The following is a 21,075-nucleotide window of genomic DNA, read 5'->3' on the forward strand; positions in this document are numbered from 1 at the left end:
ATACCTTAGTGTCAGGCATTCTCTATCTGACATTGTGAAAACGCATATAATGGAACCAAGATTAGAATATCAAGATGACAAGAAGGATTGTACCTTGAAGACAGTAAAAGTCACTTGCATTCTGGGGTTACACATTTAATTTAAAATAGTTGTATTCCCTGTTCCTAGGGTCCTTGTAACTCTCTCCTCTGCTATATTTATATTAAATAAGTAATTTTAAATGAGTCAAAGTGTCTTGCTCCTTGGCCCGCTATAGAATGTCAGTGTTCCTTTTCAATATTTCTACTTCTTAGATCCTGCCTTCCCCACAATGGGGGTTCATACAGGGTTGGAGTAGGTTGTTCTTCTCACCAAGTTCCCAAGCCCACATAAAATGGCAGCATCATGTTTCACCGGACCCAGCTCTGCAGAAAGTAGTGGAAAAAAAAGTCTGTGATGGACTTAGGACCCAAGGAAGCAAAACAGAGTTTGGCTTTTCCCTTAGGGCTCTGCATATGTCAAAGAGGACCACACATGGGGCCAAATGACGTGCATATTGTACCTGGGTGATGCTGCCCCAGCTTCTACCCACCATGGATGGGACCAACAAATGCTTCCCAGCTGAGAGGCAGTCACAGTGCCAGGGTGATCACAAAACTGCCCAGTTGGATGAAGACTACCCAGAAAGTGGAGGATAACCTCACCCACTCTCAGCTACCAGTAGAGTCAATAGTAAGCCAGAAGTGAAAGCTTTCTTTCCACTGCCTCTTACTTTGTTTCCCCATGTCACAGTCAGCTATACCTTCCTAAGCCGTAACTCTGATCATGCCCCCTGCCCCCGTTTCAGACCCTTCAGAAGCTTCGCTTTGTCTCTGGAATGAACTGGAGCATCTGCTTCTTGGCCTCTGAGGCCCCACGTGCACTGCACCCGCCCTTCCTCAGCCTCCCCATCGCATGGCGCTTTCCCAGCCCATGGGCTGAGCCTGCTCCCAGGGCCTCCACGTGCCACCCTCTGCTCAGCCTCAGAGTTTCCATGTGTGTCTTAGCCTCCTGTTCTGTGCTGCAATAACAGAATACCTGAGACCGGGTGGTTTATAAATAATGGAAATATATTTCTTACAGTTCTGGAGGCTGGAAAATCTAAGATCAAAATGCCAACAGGTTTGGTGTCTGGTGAGGGCCCACTCTCCACTTCCAAGATGATGCCTTGAACACTGCATCCTCCAGCGTGGAGGAAACACAGTTCCTCACATGGCAGAAGAACAAAAGAGGAAAGAGAGAGCCCACTCTCGAAAGCCCTTTTATTTAAGGTATTAAACCCACCATGAGGGAAGAGCCTACATGGCCTTACCACCTCTTAAAGGCTTCACCTCCCAAGACCATTACATTGGCAATTACATTTCAACGTAAGTTTTGGAGGAAAGAAACATTTAAAACATAGAAACATGTGTTGTCCTCTCAGCCTGGAACCAGGTCCTCATTCTTGTCTTTGTCATTCTAGATCAACCTTCAGGCCTCCACTTAAGTGAGTTCTGAAGTCAGTGAATACTTCTGCAGCATGGAAGTGCCAGGACCCTCGTTGGCCCCTGATGGCCAAATAGCCTCACTCTCCATTAGAAGAGAAAGCCTCACTCTCCATTAGAAGGCCAGGAGAGCAAAATCAGGGATTGCTTTAAAAACAAACAGTGTGGCAATAAAGAATTTCAGAAGAAAATAAAGAATTTACCACTGTTCAGTCATGAACGCTCATAACAGGCTGGGGTGTAGAAACTGTAGTTGTCACAGCCCCTTTTTTGATAGAGAAGGGAAATTGTCCAGAATTATGCAAAGCGTAAGTGGCCAAGCCAGCATTTGAACTCGGGCCCCCACTTTGCTGTGCTGTCTCTCACGCCTTCTGCAGGGAAGTGTCCTTGGATAACCTTCACCCATCTTCATACCTCTCCCCTCCACCTAGGCCAGGACTACACGCTCTAATAGGCCCAGCTCCTTTTGCTTCATAATGCACAGTTTGCAGTGTCCTAATCATCATGACAATGACCGTTTCCAGTGCTTCTTGTCTGCTGAATGGTTAAGTTCTTGTGGGCAGAGGCTTGTCTGTTCTCCCCGCTATGTGTGTCCCGTTGCTTGGCAGAGTCTCTGCCCTGTGGTCACTGACTAGGCTGAGTATTTTTTCTTCCACTGGGTGAGCATCTCAGCTGTCCTGCTAGCTGGGGACAGGCTGAGGGAGTGCTACTTCCAGATGTCTTGTCTGAACTTTTTTTTTTTTTCTTTTTCTTGAGACAGGGTCTCACTCTGTTACCCAGGCTGGAATGCAGTGGCACAATTATGGCTCACTGCAGCCTAGATCTCCCAGGCTCAAGTGATTCTCCCACCTGAGACCCAGGGTCTGCTCCAAGGGCCTCAACCATGCCAGCTAGTTTTTGTATTTTTTTTGTAGAGACAGGGTTTTCCCATGTTGCCCAGGCTGGTCTCGAACTCCTGGCCTTAAGCAATCTGCCTTCCTCAGCCTCTCAAAGTGTTGGGATTACAGGCTGAGCCAGGAGCTACCACCCCCAACCTTGTCTGCACTTTTGAGTGGCTCCCTTGGCAGGGTTCTGTGCACGATGGCAGTGGGGAACAGAAGACAGGACTCCTGCCTCAGAGGGTGTCTGGGGGTATGGGAAGAGAGATGCTAACCCCACACAGTGGGCATGAGAGGCATCAGCTCTGCTCGGAGGGCCTCCCTGTGCACACCGAACTGCTGAGTCTTCTCTCTGAGGATCACACAGATGTGAGCAGAGCAGTGAGGAGGCACAGAAAAAATGGGAAAACTGGGTTCCTTCTGAGATTCTTTATTGCTACACTGTTTGTTTTTAAAGCAATCCCTGATTTTGCTCTCCTGGCCTTCTAATAGAGAGTGAGGCTGTTTTGCTACAATATGGGCTGTCGGGGGACAAATAAGCCATTTCTGTTTGCTAACACTAAAAGAAGCTTCCCTGCAGAGGAGGTGCTAATGCAGCTGGCAGAAGCTCTGTGACGGGCGTGGTAGGTAAGCTATTAGGCTGCCAGGAGCAGGCAGCAATCTCCCTATTTAGACATTTCAGAGGAGGCCTTCCAGAGGCCCTGGGTTCAAATCCCAGTTCCACCTCTTCCTAGCTCTGTGAGCTTAGGGCGAATCTCTATGTCCTCACAGACAAATCGTGGGAAAGAACACTTTTCCCCATTGCATTTACAGGTAAGTGTGGTGGTTTGAATGTTTGTGTTCGTTTCAAAATTCATGCTAAAATTTAATAGCCAGTCTAACAGGATTAAAAGTTGGGGTGCCCAGAAGAAGATGATTAAATCATGAGAGTGGAGCCCTCATGGATGGGATTGGTGCCCTTATAAAAGGGACTGATAGAGGGAGTCTGTCCGCTTTGCACTTCTGCCCTCTGCCATATGAGGGCAAAGCATTCCTCCCTTCAGAATGATGCAGCAGTCAGGAGATCCCCTTTGAGGCAGACACTAGGCAGCCAACCTGTCAGGCTGTGGTCTTGGACTTCCCAGCCTCTAGAACCATGAGAAGTAAATGTATATTTGTTAAATAAATGACCCAGTCTGTGGTATTTTGTTATAGCAGTTTATGAACTAGACAGCAAGTTAACTGAGCCTGAATTTGAGAAACAGTTTAACACACGGTTCACTCATTCTCTCACTAAGTTTCACCCACGGGGCTGAGCACTGACGATACGCTTGGTAGACATGAGGCAAATCTTACTCTAAGACAGTCTTCTTCTAGGACAGTTCAGATACCTATGAGGCCAGATTCTTCTTTTCACCCTTGCATAACCCTTTTGAGCAGCTTGCTGGGTCCCAACTCCAATTCCTTTCTCTTGTGGAAGACACCTGGCATTTTCACTGGCAAGCATCCATCCTCCCTCTGCAATACTTTCTTTTTTTAACTAGTGGAACTAAGGAAACATTACATTTTTTACTTCTCCAATTCACGTGCACAAACACGGCATCCATGGTGAAGGATACATTGTGGATGCTTTTCTAAGTTCTTTCATATGACTGGTAATACATGGGGAAGACTGCTGGGCCCACGGTGGGTCTCCCTGCTCCCCTAGACTGAGCCACTCCCAAAGCAGATCTCCACTTCTCTGCATCATTATAACAGCCTTTTAACTGATCTTTGGGCAAGTGACAGAGTCAGGTCCTTCAAATTGGCAGAAATAGCCGAATAGTATTCTGTCTCTTCTACTGGAGGCTTCTTAGCTGGTGAATTGGAAACCTGGCACTCCTGGATGCCACTGTGTGACCAGAGCCAGCCTGAGAAAGAAGCCACAGAAGGAAGCAGAGGGAGAGATGGAGAGACGGCATTTGGGGTCCTGGCGTTAGACCCGCCTCTTAATTTCACAGCTACATGAGCACCTAGATTGCCTTGTTTGATTAGCTAGTTTCAGGTTGACATTTAACTTTTAACCCAAAGTGTCCTAATACATCCTTTTCACTCATTCCTTTGTTGCTTAATTAGTAAGTTTTACTCTCTCCAAGAGTCTATCCTGGATGTATGTTAAAGTCGGGGGGATGAAGACACTGCCCTGCCTTTGGGGAACTTGTCTTCTAGTGGATAAGGCATGGTCAGGCCCCAATCAGCATAGCAGAAAGCACCATGAGTAAGTGTCCCGGGGCTAATGTAGAAAATAATGAATCTGGGAGGCCAAACAGGTGAATGGGTGAGAGTCTTTCAGACTGCAGAGTGAATGAGGGCCTGTGCAGGAGGTCACAGTGGAGCAGAGGCTCCTTCCAGAGCCCCCAGCTGGGCCAATTCAGTGCCTGCGCACTGCTCAACTGAGATGTTACCGCATTCTCCTTCTCCCAGCCCTGGGATCCAGAAACCCAACACCCAGTAATTCCCAGGAATCTGATGGCAATCAGCTGGGCAAGGAATCACTCAGTTCCAGAAACAGGCAGCATCAGAAAGGAGATTCAGGCTGGGCATGGTGGCTCATGCCTATAATCCCAGCACTTTGGAGTGGGCAAGACCGGCAGATTGCTTGAGCCCAGGAGTTTGAGACCAGCCTGGGCAACTCGGCAAGACTCCATCTCTACAAAAATTAGCCGGGCATGGTGGCTCATGTGTGAAGATTCAGTGTTAGAACAGCAAGTTAAACTTTGATGGTAGTTCTGGATGTTTGCCTCCCACTTCTGCTCCGACAGGAAGGTAGTCAAGATTGCATGGGGCAGACTTTGAATTAGACAGTAAGCTTTCTGAGGACAGGGCTAATTCCTTCTCCTTTCTCTCCTGTGTGCCTAACATTAGGACATACACATGTGCATGCACTAAAAATATTTAATAAAGATTTGCTGACTCATTTTCTAAAAACCTCTTTGTGATATTTCTCAAAATATTATAAACCAGAGAAATATAGTAAACCAGAGACACAAAATGAAAAAGAAAATATACTTTCAGTGTATTTCCAGATGTGGATTGTTAGAAGAGAGATAGTATAGCATATTGGTTCAGCCTGGTGCCAGATGTTCTGGGTTTAAATTCTCACGTCTTCATTTACTTGATATGTGACCTTAGGCAAGTTACTACATCTCTCTCAGCCTACATTTCCCCCTTGCTAACATGGGGACAGTCAATAGGCCCTGTCCGGTGAAATTGCAGTGTGGATCATGAGGCAATGCGCAAAGTGCTGAGAGCAGCACCTGGCCCATGATAACCATCATGCATGTGTCAGTTGTTGCTGTCATTATTGCTATTGAAAGAGAGAGAGAGTGTGTGTTATTAAAGATGGAACCCAGGAGCACCAAGATTCCATGTTCTAAATAACAGCTCTCGTAGACCTAGGGAAGCATTAATTCATAGAATGAAACTAGGAAGTCTTTCTGATCAACCTTTCACAGTGAGAAAACTGAGGCACAGAGAGGGAAAGTGTCTTACCCAAAGTCACACAGTAAAATAGCAGCTGACCCTAAGAAAACGCCAGAGCTCCTTATTTCCAGTCTAGAATTCTTTCTGCTTCTGTTCTTCTTCTTCTTCTTTTTTTTTTTCTTTTTTTGAGACAGAGTCTCAATCTGTCACCCAGGCTGGAGTGCAGTGGCATGATCTCGGCTCATTGCAACCTCTGCCTCCCAGGTTCAGGTGATTCTCCTGCCTCAGCCTCCCGAGTAGTTGGGACTATAGGTGCGTGCCATCACACCAAACTAAGTTTTTTGTATTTTTAGTAGAGACAAGGTTTCACCATGTTGGCCAGGCTGGTCTCGAATGCCTGACCTCAGGTGATCTGCCTCCCAAAGTGCTAGGATTAAAGGCCTGAGCCACCACGCCCATCCCCTGCTTCTATTCTTAGCTCTTGGGTCTGACTATTGACCAAACACGTATAGATGCAAAAGCCACACCTCCCAATGGAAATCTGGACCTAAATCCCATAGCGGGCTCTTCCCTAGGAGGGTGACATGCGCAAGAGACAGACCAAGAAAAGCACCAGGGCTGCAGCAGGCGAGGGAGTAATTTCCAGCAGCAAATAAATCTGCCCGTTGCCGAAGGTCATTCCCGCGTTCCCTTGGAAAATGTACACTTCGTGTTTATGCAGCTTTGAGGCAATTATTTCACAAGAAAGAAAATTTCTTGATCACATTACTTAATGTTTTCTAAGTGAACATTTGGTATTTAGCAGCTAAGCAAATTTACTTTTCTATAATGAACAGAGAGTGGATGATTGAAAAACATTTAATATACTGAGGTGTGGGTACTGCTGTCTAAAGGATTACTTAACTCACAGTTTAAACTCTCATTTTTTTTTTGAAAAGCAAACAGATTTCCTTTATACTGGAGAGTTTGGGATTAACCATTTTGTTCCCATTACAATCTGACTAAATACATGAATTGTGTGTTTTTGCTTATGAGCTCTTGGGGGATATACGGATATACTTTTGTCAATATTGAATAGCCTTACCATTTTGTCAGGATTTCCCATTGGTACATGCCTGCTGGATGGAGAGTCAGTTGGTAAGTGCTACTGATTTAGACAAAAACCTAGACTGCTAGAATTGCATTCAGGTTATAAGAGTTTTTAACATTGAGACTACATAAATGCATATTAACATTGTATTCATGGAAAGCAACAGAAACAAACCATGGTTCTCTTCACAACTAGCAAATAAAGAATTTATTCAAAGAGAATGGAGCGGGAAGAAGAGCTTGAACAACCAGGAAGCTGAAGGAACAGGGACAGGACAGCAGTGAGACTCTCAGCCGTCAAAAGTTTACGGACTTTCTGCGAGATTCACGTACAGTGACTTTAAGTCCTTGTGTCTCCTTGTTTTAAATTTCAAATTCATAAGAGAGAAAGTTGGAGTGGCCCAGCTGGAGGCAGGTACTTGCCAATGAATTGATGAGCTAAGACCAGAGAGGCAAGGCCATGCAACTGTGTAATTGCTGGGGCCATTCCAAGGAGAGGAGTTGATTGTGAGTTAGGCAGCAATCCCCAACAAGCGTTCATTGAGCCAGGATGGAAATGGCACCAAAAACCAAGTTGTTTTCCTTCTTTGACAGACACTGTCAGTGTCTCATCAACCCCTCCCGCCCATCACCCTTCTGCACTCCCTATTCCAGGCACGCCCATGACTCCCTGCTTGCTTCTTTCCTTGGAGATCAACATTTAGATTTCTCATCTCTCAGACGCAAAGACCCCAAGTAGTTTCTACATCAAGTCCCATAATTCCCCAGGGCAGTGAAGCCCCCAGTTCCCTAGTGGTCCCTAGCAGTAACCTGCTCCTTAGTGTCCTTCCTTTCTTCTTCCACTTCCCCATCCCCTACCTGTGCCGTCTGGGATCACGTCCCAAGAAAACCACCTGCCCACTAATCCTTGTTTCAGCATCTGCTCCTGAGAGAGTCCAGCCTATAAGACACATTCTCTCTAGAGGCAAACACCAATGTGCTTATAACTGATGGCTGCTCTCTTTTAATGGACTTAACAGTAGCCTCACTGCAGAGGGAGTCTGCCCGTCCCCTGGTTTTCCAGCTTCAGCGTGACTAGGGAAGGGTCTGGTGGTGAAGAAATGCCCGTGCGCCATGCCTGGCCAGGGAGAGGGTCACAATGTTTCTCGTTTGGAAAAAGGCTGACTGTGCTGCTCACAGCCAGTTTTCAGCTTAGCGTCAGCTTCGTGGATTGTTTTGGGTCTGTGGATGTTGCCTTTCCAACTGCATAATGAGCTGCTTGAAGCCAGGGATCACATCTTCCCTTCTGTTTGTTTCTCCCACTGTACAAAACAGAGGGGCGGATACACTGAAGATGCTCGGAAGAGATGTGTTGCTTAATTAAAGAACCGAAAGAGGAACAGGCATAACCATTTCATTTTCTAGGCCGGGGGTGGGGGGCTCTGCTCGTAGAGTATGGTGATGGTCCATGGAGTTTTGAGTGGGCTGTTGCAGGCACCCTCAGAGACGTTGCCTTTTCCCTTTAGCACTCACTGTTTGTGTGCAAACCAAAGGCTTCTTACAGCAAATACCAGTGGCTCCACACTCAATCTTGTACACAGGGCAGACAACAAGAGCCAGGGAGTAAATGTACCTTGGAACAGCTCTCCACCAGCCACCACTGGGATATGGCGGGTGAGCACTCCAGCTTCTTTGCCCTGCGGCTAGAACAATTCTGAAATGTGTTTCACAGCATGCACCAAATCCAACAGGATTAAGCTCCATTTTCCCGCAAGGCAAGCTAATCTAACACACCCTGCATTGGTTTTCTTTCCTCTCCATCTCCCAGCTCCCTGCTCCTCACTCAATGCTCCCTGGAGTCGTTCCTGGCCCCACATCTTCATCACGAGGTCTGCTTCTGGTTTAATCTGAGATAAAGGGAAACTGGTTTCTGCAGGTGAGGAAAGTTCCTTAAGAGCCCAGGAAATGATTAAGGGCAACTTAGTGTCAGTGTCCATTTACTTTAGGTTAAATTCATTTCCTATGTGGACCAACTTCTGATAGAAGCCTCTCCTTTTTTGTTGTTGATTTTGTTTGTTTTTCATCTTCCAGTACGTGCACGCTTCCCTTCATGCAGAACATTATTTTGCAAGACAGACATTATTTCCCCAGGCTGGTGTAAATTATTATCAAACAATGAAGCCCCTTCTCTAGTCATCATTCCGGTGCCACCTGGCCAGGCTCAGATAAATGGCCTATTCTGGAGGTGCAGGAAACCGGATGAATCATGACGTTATCCCAGGAACATGGCAGCCCGGCAGCCGGGGGATGGAGTATCTGTAAGTGTGGCCCCATGGAAGCTCCTGCAGGACAGAGCTTCACCATTATTAAAATCCATTCTATTGCCAAGTCCGGGAAACACTGTAGGCACAGGACCAGTGGCCCAGGTCTGGGTTTAGAAGATAACATTTTCCTCATGGCCTTTTTCCAAATACCTAAGTTTCATGATGAACAAGCCATCCAGAATCCAGTTAGTAGGGAAACGAGTGGCTTACGTTTTCTAATTTTACATTTAGTCTGTTGGTATTAAAACTCATGTGCTGAACTGGGCATTGCTGCTATTAACCTCTTTCTCAAGTTGGGATTAGATCAGTTTTCAATTGGAGACTGTATTTGGAGATGGTCTTGGATATGTTTAGGTTATTTTACAGCCACAAAGCCTCAAATGGCTTCACTTAACAGGAGTTCTTAAACTTTGGAGATAACTTTGAGATTTGATAAAAGGCTGGTCAGCTTCCCCCAGACCAATATCATTAGGTCCACAGTCAACATTTTGCATACAGATATAGTGGGTAGACCCTCAGAGCCTATCCATTGAGTCACTAGGGACCTCTGGATCTCCAGCAAAGACAGCTGTTGGTTGTGACTGGTTAGTGACTGTGGTAATCTTGGGGGTGAAGCTCCAGCCTGAGTCATCCTTCTGATGACCGGGATGAATAGTCTGTCTGATGATAAACATTGCATGTATGAGGACGCTGTGTGAAGAATGCCATATGCCGGTCTATAGGAAAATCCATCATGAAGCATTTGGGGATAGATACTAGACTTGAACAGTGCATCTAATGCATCTTCGTTCTGACCACATGGACTACTTAAAAACGTTAAATTCAAGAAATGGAATTTTAAATTTAATAACTGTGGGTATTAATGTTTCCTAAGTTAGAAGGATGTTGGTACCACCAATTGCGTTTAATTGTCTTCTGCGTTTGCTGTTACAATTTATGTTTATTTTTCTTCAAAACTGATAATGTAATACAATAGAAAGTTGTATATACCTTGAATATAGCACTGGACAGTATAGATTGTTATATAAAAATAACATTAAATTTATTTGTAAATCTATAACCCCCTATTCAGAGGCTAACACTTCAAATAGTTTGATATTTTTCTTCTCATTTCCTCTGCATACATGCATATAGTTTTTATTACTTAGCTTAATATATTATTTGTTTTTACCTATCATCAGATGTTATTTTTAAAGTCATCTTTGAAGATTTAGTAAATTCTCTGACTGGAACCATTCTTCTATTGTTGGGGCTTTTGAAGTTCACAATTTCTCACTCTTTTTTTTTTTGAGACTGAGTTTTGCTCTGTCACCTGGGCTCTCTGCAACCTCTGCCTCCCAGGTTCAAGCGATTCCCCCACCTCAGCCTCCCGAGTAGCTGAGATTACAGGCACTGGCCACAATGCCTGGCTAATGTTTGTATTTTTATTTGTAGAGACAGGGTTTCACCATGTTGGCCAGGCTGGTCTCAAACTCCTGACCTCAGATGCTCCACCCCCCTTGGCCTCCCAAAGTGCTGGGATTACAGGCTTGAGCCACCGCACCTGGCCACAATTTCTCACTTTTTCTATTACGCTTGATACCCAAACTCTTTTCTGTTCCTCCATGATGCTCTGACATGATCCTAAGCTTCCTGAGGTCACCTCCCAAGAAAATCACCTGCCTCAAATCCTGGGCAATCCAGTGGCTTATCAGAGAATGTATTTTTTTTCCCAAACAAACACGGTCTTTCCTTGGAAAGACTGCTGGTGAGTAATTTTCTGTTGCTCTTTCCAAATGCTCTGTCTCATTTAATCTTCACAACAACCCAGGGAGGCAGGTACCACTTTCCCCATGTGGCAGGTGAGGAAGCTGAGCTCAGAGGGGTCACTGCCTTTCCCACAGCCACGTGTGGAGTGAGCGGGATTTGCTCTCAGCTCTGCCTTGGCTGAGTCCTGTCTTCTCACCAGCGCTTCTCGACTGCCCTGGTCTGGGTGCCCCACCACTACCCTCTGTGAGTCCGTGGGTAGTTGATGCCTTTCCTCGAAGATCTACTTTCTCACCACCCCTTCCACGTGGAAGTTTTAGAAACCTTGGGCTACTTTAAACAAAGAGCCGCTGGCTGACTGCTCCCTGCCCAGAAGGCAAATCCCATTTTCTGAGTTGAGATAGGCAATTATGTAAAATGAATTCCGGGTGCACCCAGTTGTCTAATTAATGACACATTATCTGTGTAGGAGAAAATGTATCTTTTGGGGCTCAGCTCAGACTCTACATCTCTCCTCCTGGGCCTCCTTGATGAAATTAATTGGGGCAGGCAGGGGGAAATTGACATTTTAGAAGCCAGTTTTCATTCTTGGACTGAAAGAAACTGTTCCAGTGCCTGTTTACCTGGGCTGCAACACACACACACATGCACACACACATACACACACATGCACACACAGATGACATGAGCCCCTGAGGTTGCTGTAATCTAGGAGGCCACAGTCCAGAGCAATTGCATTGAAAGCAGCCACCCATCTCAACACTGCAGCCAACGAGAGTGAAATCAGGGAACACATTCCAGGTCCAGGCAATGAAGGAGAAAATGTGCCAGCTCCTGCCACAGCCGTTACTTACACAGGTTTTCCACCTGCAATGTATTTCCCAAGGCTGTGTTTCTCTGACGCTGGCTCTGCCTACACCCACAAAGCAAGATAAGAGGGAAAGTGGTGGCTGGACACAGTGGCTTACGCCTGTAATCTCGACACTTTGAGAGGCTGAGGAAGGAGGATGCCTTGAGGCCAGGAGTTCGACAATATAGCAAGACCCCATCTGTACAAGATATTTAAAAATTATCTGGACATAGTGGTGTGCATCTGTAGTCTCAGTTACTTGAGAGGCTGAGGTGGCAAGATCTCTTGAGCTGGGGAGGTTGAGGCCTCAGTGAGCCAAGATTACACCATTGCACTGCAGCCTGACTGACGGAGTGAGACCTTGTCTATATTTAATAAAGAAAAAAGGAAAGCAGAGCCTTGGACATGGCTTGGCCTAGTACACACCTGTCTCCTTGGTGCATTCATCCTATGGAGCCCAGGGGGTCTTGAGCTGTGAACTCGTGAGGGTTGGACAGAGACCCCAAGCCTCTGTTGCTTTACTGTGAATACAATTTGCATTACTAGATTATGCTCCAGGCATCGTTACAACTACTTGCAGATATTAACTCATTTAATCCTCATTGATGTCCACATCCTGGTTTATCAATGAGGAGACAGCCACGGGGAGGTTAAGTAGTGTGCTCGGGTCACATTGTCTGGGCATGGTGGGGTCGTCAGTGAGTGTCTTGCTCTGACTTGGAAGGGAAGTAAGGAGTTTCCCGAGGTTCCTCTTGCTCAACTGCACCCTCCCTCACCCCTCACCTCTCCAGGGCTCCGATTTACCAACAGACACCCTCAGGGCACAGCTTGAGAGTCATTCAGACAAATGAATGCTCAACTGAGAAATGGGTAGAAACACCAAATACATGCTGAATACCAGCTCAATGCAGATATTGAGCTAGACGCTTCTCTCAACATGGCTCATGTATGTAGCCCTGCTAAAGACACAGCGGGAAGGGGAAAGAACGAAAGTAATGCATATAGACAATGCCACGCATTCCATCTTATACAAGCGAACTAACTTCTTAGCCTATGCTAGGGTTGGTGAACCATGACCTACAGGCCAAGTCTGGCCTGTCACCTGTCATGTGAGTAAAGTTTCATTGGAATCCAGCCACAGCTGCTCAGTTATGGTTGTCTATGGCTGCTTTCACACTGCAGTATGGGATAGAGACCTCACAGACAGCAAAACCTAAAACATTTACTGTTTGGTTCTTTACAATAAAATGACCCCTGATTTATGCAGTCCTTATAACAACTTTGCAAGGTGGGTACAATTTTGGAGATGGGAAAACTGAAGTTCAGGGAATTTGAAGGGTTAGTTTGAGACCACCCAGACCATGGCAAAACCATGACTTACACCTGCAAGTGGTTGCTTCTCTTGCTGAATGATAGGGTGACACAGCAGCCCAGTGTCCCTCAGGGAGTCGGGGGGATGGCCCCGCTGTGTTCCAGGGAGAGGGAGGGACTCTGGAGCTGCTGCACTCTGCTCTGCCTGTTCCCTCGGCTCGGCTGGCTCAGCCACTGTGTCTTGTCTTGCTCTCGCCAAGAGCACAGTTGACCTTCCCTACAGCTGGCTTGCTAAAACCGACTGACATGGGAACAGCAATACATTCTATCACATTCAGCACAAGAAATGAGAGGCCACACAATTACTTCAAGAATGACCAAGAAGAAAGCAGTGATTAAATTTTTGGCCCCCACTTTTTTTCCTCCCTGAGATGATGGCGTTGATTTTGAGTTATCTCCCTAAATGGCTCGTTTGTGGGAACTTCCCCAGGCTAATCTGAAGAAGGGCGATGATTGCAGGCAGAAGCGAGTCCTTGCCCTGCAGCAAGATCTCACACCTCACTTCCTGATGTGGGCTGCAGGGAGTCCCAGCATCTCTGAGACCGTAGGCACGAAGCTCAGCTCCTCCATCACCTGTTCCTCTTGCCGGACACAGGAAAATCCCCCAAATGGGCTTCTTTCTCCGTTATCTCTGGTTCAGCTTTAATCAGCTGAACACTCTAATCAGTTATGACATGATTTGTTACTAAAAAGAGCACCACAGTTTAGAAGTGTAGACATTTACAAATTGTTTACTTTCCTTTCTTTTTCTTTTGAACTTTTGCTGAAGTACAACATGGATACAGAAAAATCCACACATTGCAAGCCTATGGCTTGAGGGATTTTCACAGACTTTTGGCACACATAAGTACACATTTTTGGCACACATAAGTACACATTTCTGTCAGGCATATATCTAAGAATATAATGGCTGGGTCATAGTATAGGCATAAGTTTGGCTTTAGGAGATATTGATGAATGGTTTTTTAAAGTGGTTGCACCAATATGCACTCCCACCAGCCGAGCATGGGAGTGCAGTGTGTTCCACATTCTCACCAACACTTGGCAATTTCAGTCCTTTAAAATTATTATTTTAGAAAGATTCAAGGTCTTTCTCATAATAATACCTCTCATACTACTTTTATCTATCTAATTTTTCAAAGAAAAGAAAGTTGGATTTAGAGAAAGTTCTCCAGGGTATGCACTGTTTTGGGATGAGCTATCCCACACCCAAGTGTGGCTCCAGTGCAGATCTATTTGCTCCTATTGACAAAGTAACAAGTCACAGCAGTATTCTCCTTCCAACCTTTGAATGTCAGCAAAGCACACCTGCCTGCAAGTGTCCCCTGTTGTGAATGCCAGGCCCCCCAGTCCCCGGCCCCAAGCTCCTCATCAGCCTCCTGCCTTGCATCTTCCTTCCAGACACCCTGGCCTAGGACAGACACAAGCCAGACAGCTCTCTCCCCGCCTCCCCTGCCCCAGCGCTTCACACTTGTGCCCCTTCACAACTGGTGTCATGATTACCTTCCAGCTGTGTGCTTATTTATCTACATTGTCTAAATAAAGTCTGCGTTATCATGGGTGTGATATGTTGGATTCCTATTTTTCTAAGATACAGGAAAATAAGCTCATAGCCTCTGACATGTGTCTGTGTCGTATCAGATGTCATCTCTGGGCTGCCCACTTTGGCTGACATGGCTCTGGCCCAGCTGGTGCTGCTCCTTGGCCACGGAGCTGTCTCCACTTCCTCCACAGGTTGGGGCCTTCTAAGACAGCCGTTCTGGGCCCTCAGTGGCTCACGAGCCCACCCTAAGAGCATCTCGCCCCCTCCTGCTGTGCATATCTCTGGTTCCTGCCCTGGAGTTTCCCTGTTGCTGTGGAAGTGTGAGATACTGAGAAGTCTACCCACAGTGCCCACACCAGCCCCCAGGGATGGAGTGTTGGGACGTTACACCCCATAGAGTGAAATTTGGATGAGTGGGAAACAGGGGCCTATGGCTGAATCCTTCCCCTTCCTATCCCACTCCCCAGCCTCTATGCTGTGTTGGGACCCAGCAGTTCCCCTGGCCTCCCTAAAGACTTGCTGAGATACTGAGCAGTCCACTTGTGACAAAGCCTCACCCTACTCATGATATTCTCACCAAACACGAGCAAGGCAGACACAGCTCCCCTCTGCCTGCCTCACTTTGCTTTCCTGGGACTGCACTCGACAGCAAAGTGTCAGTAAAGTCAGCTTCTGCCTCAAGTTCTGCTTTCTAGGGAATCCAGACTGCAACAAATGCGCAGCCTAAAATCATCTCCCAGCCCACCAGGGTACACACCACCTTTCGCCAGGTACACCCATGGCCTTTCCCATTGCTTCATGGTATTATCCCATCAAGGCTGCTACCCTGGGGGCCACCGTTCCCGGACCTGCAGCTCCTCTCTTCCACCATTTCTGAGGTGGCTCCCAAGCCTCCTTCCCTCTAGCCTGGAAGGGACCCACCTCAGGGTCCCTGTGGTCCCAACTCTGCACTTCCCTAGGGGCCTCAACCCTTTCTTTCTTGTATGTAGATAGTCACAGTCCATGCCATCCTCCTCTGATAGATGTGGTCCTCTCTATGGCAGGGACTCTTTGAGCCTCATTGCTTTCTGCTCCACAGACATTGGTAGAGGAAGAAATGAGTTACCAAGAGGAGAAAAGTGTTCATGTGTGTATAACAAGGGGCCATGTGATTTAAAACTGCACCAGCCTATCCAGGAAGATGGGTTCTCTCAACTGGATTAGGATGTGATGGATGTTGATCTACCCAGGTGAGCCTAAGCCAATCTTGAGAGCAGCTGTCTCAGGCCAGGCTGCCCTGGGAGCAGACCACAAACAAGGGAGGAGTGTAGTTGGTTTACCTGGAAGGTGATTTCCGGAAGTACCATTAGGGTTCTGGGAAGCAGGAAAAGCAGGGACGAGGAGCTAATTGGAATTGAGTTGTCGGCATGTTTCGGTTAGGGCATGGGCCTCTGGCCTGAATCCCACTGGAGAATGTTGAGAGTCAGTGTGGAACACATCACAGGGTGGTCACAGCCAAGGAGTGAGGATTCTCGGGGTATCCATCTGTCGGCTTTCCTCTAGCATTGGTGAGGGCTGCTTCTGATGTGTGCAAGAATGGCCAGAAACAAAAACCCCTGGGAGGTGGAGTTGCAGATGTTGACTGTCGGCAACTCTGACTTCATGGAGGTGCAGTGGGAAACCAACAATCTCCGCCTCGTTAGGGCTCCACCTCCATCATTGCCATCTCATGGTGCACACAGAGTTCGGCAAAGGAGAACCCCAGCTCTCAGAAGCCTTGCTGCATACCCAAGCGAACCACTGTAGGCATCCAGGGTGCAAACACTTCTCTTGATGCTGAACTAGCTTGCCTTAGGAGCAGCCCAGAGTGAAATCCCCTCCTTTGCTGAGACGGGCTCACACATTCTTCCACTACACATGCCTGCTGCCTTTTCTTCAGCTCCATGGAGAATGCTCTGGGCACCAAGGCCTAACTTCTCAGCCTCAGCTTACCAAAGGCATATGTGGTTTTGCTAATTTCTAAAGAAGAAAAACCTCCCTGCTTCCCTTGGAGCCCTAATAGCACCAAGACCCGGCGAGATGAAGGCACCCTGTCTCTCTGCAGAGCTGCCATCCCCTGCTGGGCTGTGCAGTGACAGTGGCAGCTGGGCGAATTTCCTCCTTGCTCTTCTGAAACAGAAATTCATTCTGTCTCCAGGCCAAGCACTCAGCTCACTCACTGAACACCCTGCCCCCCTGCAAGAGCTCCAAAGTCAGAATTGCATTTAGCTTAGGGTGTCAAAGCCCTACACTGAGCCTTGGAACACTTCAGTTTCCTCCTGTCAGGAAAGAGCACCAGGAAAAGAAGAAGGGCCCCCAGAGATCCGAAACTTGGGCTGATCTGAGCTCTCAGGGAAACAGGCTTGAGAGTCTGGGGTTTGTGTAGGATGTTTCAGGAAAGCAGTTCTTGTGTGCACAGCTTCAGGGTTGCCTGGCATTTCATGTGACAATCACCGTGTTGGGACTGAAATGATGTCCCTGCCCCTTCTTAACCATAGGCAGCCAGGAGGACAATGTTGACCAGGTTATGCCAGACATTACCTGTAGAATAGACTAATGTGTTTTTCTCAGAGTTGTACTGGGCCCTACCCTCAGGCTAAAGAGGTTTCAGAAATGATGATCAGATGGCTTAGGCCGAAGGTTAGAGACACATGACACAGGTGCAGTTACCACCCTGCTCTTCCCCGGGGCAGACATCACCAATCAATCCTGAGCCTGGAAACAGCCTTTCCAGCTCACCCTTCCGGGCAGCCATGACTGTAAGTCAGGTTACGCACACAAGCTCAGCTGGGTCCCTGGTGTGTTTCTCATTGAAACTGGCACCTGTAGTGAGTGCCATAGGACCTGGACAACACCCCTGCCCTGCACAGCCTCTTTCTCACATATGCCACACATGTGTATTCATGATAATTCACTCACTGGTTCATTGGATAAATGCAGTTTATTAAACATTTACTGTGTGCCAGGGATTGTGCTCAGATGATGAGGATTCAAAGGGAGTAAACACAAGACCAGAGCTGCTCCCTGGGAGAAGCCTGCATAGACCAGCCTCATGACTGGAGCTAAAGTGCTCTATCTACAGGCCCAGGGCACACCAGGCATGTCACAGCCACCCTCTGAGCAAGCGGAAGCCCAGAGAGAGAGGACATGAGTTCAGGGAGGAGAAAGGAGAAATCCTGCAGAGATGGATTGAGCCAAATCATATGTTCTTTATGACATCTTGTTTCCCAGCCACTTTCCAGGCAAGCTCCAAGATCTTCAAGGAGGAAAGGCACAAACTGGCCTTTGTTGGGAGGAGTGAGCAGGCTGGCCACCCCTGTCTCCCCAGCCCACCCTCACTCTTGGAGGAGCAGCACAGGTCTATTCATACATAGGGTGATGTGATCTCTGGATCAAGGGCCAACACCTGCACAAGGGCAGCCATCCAGAGGCCAGCAGCCTAGGAAGGGGCCCCCACCAGGGGCTCTGACCAACATGGGGAGGAGTTGACCCATCCACAGCTCTGGGGCCTGCACCTGAGCTTACAAAAAGGACTGGCCAGCTGGAGTATGAGAGGCATATACCAGCCGTGAGAGAGGGAGAGTGAGCAGCTGCACCCAAAACAAGTCCCCTCCAGAAGGTCTTCTGGCGTGCTTCCAGTGGGCCTGTGTCCTCCTAATTACCTTCTTGCTTTCTTCTTCTTCTTTTTCCTTCTTCTTCTTTTTTTTTTGACAGAGTCTTGCTCTGTTGCCAGGCTGGCGTGCAGTGGTGTGATCATGGCTCACTGCAACCTCCACCTCTGGGGTTCAAGTGATTCCCCTGCCTCAGCCTCCTAAGTAGCTGGGACTACAGGCATGCACCACCATGCCCAGCTAATTTTTTGTATTTTAGTAGAGATGGGGTTTCACCACGTTGGCCAGGATGGTCTTGATCTCCTGACCTCGTCATCTGCCTGCCTTGGCCTCCCAAAGTGGTGGGATTACAGGCGTGAGCCACTGGGCCCAGCCACTTTCTTCTTAAAGAGTCTCACTCACTGTTACCATAGGAATCTCCCAGTCACTGGGATGATGAGCCCAGGAACCAATTAATAGGGGTCATTGCTCAAGGATCCAGGACTTTTACTCAGGGCAGGAGGGTGGCAACCGGCACCTGGCAAAGGAAAGAAATGAGATGAATGGAGAGAAAAGGAGGGGCCAGTGCATAAACTGCACACTGGGCTGGGCTCTCTACACCCATTCCCTCACAGTATTCTGAAAATAGGCTTGCGAAGTGGGTGTATATAAGTGCTATTCCTTTACTTCAAGAAATGAGGCTTAGTGAGCCACATCATTTATTCATGCTCCGTGGCTGATCTGGGATGCAAATTCAGTGGATGGCTTCAGATCAGAAGGAACCCAGCTGCTGTGGTTCAATGCTCTCCCTGATCTGCACAGCTCATTCTGCCTCCTGTGGCTCCCACAGCCCCTGAAACCAAGCCTCGTGTCTAGAAGATGCCCCATAAATGTCCAAGGAAAGGAAGAAGGAAGAAGAAGCAAGCGCTTTGGGTAGGGAAAAGCCAAAGGGAAGGAAGAGCAGACAGCCCAGTACCTGGGGTCTCTTATCATGGCAAGAGTGGGTTCCCAGGGAGCTTTACCTTGCCTTGTGGAGAGGCCCGCCATCGGGGCTCCTCCCACATTCCCTGGCCCCTGTCACCCTCTGGAACACACCCACTCAGTGCATGCCCACTCCCCTCAGCCTCCTTGGGTCTCTGTGCCAGCTGCCCTGACTGACCTTGTTTGCCTGCACTGAGGGCTAAAAATGCCTCAGGAGTTACATCACCCCAGGATCAGCCACCACTAACAATGGGTGGGGAGGTATAAATCCCCTTGCTTCTTTTTAATTGTTTTTTCTTTTTTCATTGTTGTTTGTTTTTGTTTGCTTGTTCTCGAGACAGGGTCTCACACTGTCACCCAGGCTGGAGTGCAGTGGCGTTATCACAGCTCACTGCAGCCTTGACCCCCTGGGCTGAAGTAATCCTCCCACTTCAGCCTCTCCAACTACAGGTGCATGTCACAAAGCCTGGCTAATTGTTTTTTATTTTTTTGGTAGAGACAGGGTCTTGCCATGTTGCTCAGGCTGGTCTCAAACTCCTGTCCTCAAGTGATCCTCCCACCTCAGCCTCCCCAAGTGCTGGGATTATGGGTGTGAGCCACGGCGCCCGGCCCCCTTGCCTCTGATCAGGCCAGCTCTCTAAACCCTCCAGAGCTCCCTCTGGGGGCCAAGCCAGCACCCCCTGGGGACTGTTCTTGATGCTGCATCCTTGGGTGCTGTTTTCCTCTCTGCCCCACTTTCTCACTCTTCTATTAGTCATTTCTGAATAATCGTGTTCACACAGATCCACATTTTCAGTTCTTTTTCTAGGAAATCCATCCTAAGATGAGAATCTCATCAGAAACTTCCCTTCCAGGCCTGAAGCCTTCCAGTAGCCTCTTTGTGGACATGTCAGAGCTTTGGTAGAGTCTGAGGCTCAAGTTCAAATCCTGAGCAAGGTCTTAAATATTCCTGCTCAGCTGGATTCACCCTTTGGGATGTGAGTACCAGAGGTAAGTCTTGAATTTTTTGAGGATTTTGCTCAAAATCTTTTTAGGGACTTGTCAAAATGCCCCAACCAAAGCACCTTATTACCTGTCTTGGAAAATTCCAATCAGAGAGATTTGGGATAAAGTAGACATCAAAATAGAACTTTTATGAGTAGAAGAATTACAACATATTCAGCATTGATTTAACCCATCCAGAATGCCAGACACTGTGAAGTTCTATTTGTGAGCTACCATTTATTCCTGTCGCAACCCTGTGAAGAATGAATGATCATATTTTTCTTCCCTCTCACAAATGAAGAGAAGACTGGAGTCAAAGCCTTAAGAAATCCATCTTAGCACTCTAGGTCCACTGGACCTAGAGTCCAGTGAAAGAGAGAGGCTGGCGGCTGGCATGGTCTCTCTTCCTGGAGTGGGCAATGGCCATTAGCAAAACCTGGAAGAAGTTAGCAAGCTCTCCCAGGAGTGGCTTGTTCGGATGCCCTGCCCTTCTGGCCAGGCTGAAGCAAGAGGCAGAAACACTGGTTGATGAGGAGTCAAGGACTGCCATTCACCAACCAGTGCAAAACCCCGTGTGCTCAGAAGCCCCTCCTGGGACCTGACCTTCCACCTTGGTAAGGACAGAAACGATTTGGTAAGGTACATCCACCTTGGAGAAGGCTGGATTTGCTTACTCAAAACCAGTAGAGCAATTCCAATTTGAGCGAAGAGGGCCACCTGAGTGGGGTGAGGAATAAGTGCGAGCCAGCACAGAGTGAGCACCAACAGCATGAAGGAGG

Source organism: Gorilla gorilla, chromosome 20 (genome assembly GCF_029281585.2).
Source record: "Gorilla gorilla gorilla isolate KB3781 chromosome 20, NHGRI_mGorGor1-v2.1_pri, whole genome shotgun sequence".
Taxonomy (NCBI): Eukaryota; Metazoa; Chordata; class Mammalia; order Primates; family Hominidae; genus Gorilla; species Gorilla gorilla.